Consider the following 240-nt stretch of genomic DNA (forward strand, 5'->3'; position numbering starts at 1 on the left):
AAAAAAAAAAAAATCCTAAGCAACATAGCCAAACTCTGTCTGTACAAAAATTTAAAATAAAATTAGTCAGGTATGGTGGAGCATGCCTGGAGCCTTAGCTACTCAGGAGGCTGAGGTGTGTGGATCACTTGAGCCAGGAGTTCAAGGCTGCAGCGAGCCATGACATGACAGAGGGAGACCCTGTCTACTGTCTGTCCCTAGAGAAAAAGAAAAAAGTAAGTCAGAAAACAAGCCAAATGA

The sequence above is a fragment of the Mandrillus leucophaeus genome, unplaced genomic scaffold, assembly GCF_000951045.1.
Source record: "Mandrillus leucophaeus isolate KB7577 unplaced genomic scaffold, Mleu.le_1.0 Scaffold67, whole genome shotgun sequence".
NCBI classification, from domain to species: Eukaryota; Metazoa; Chordata; class Mammalia; order Primates; family Cercopithecidae; genus Mandrillus; species Mandrillus leucophaeus.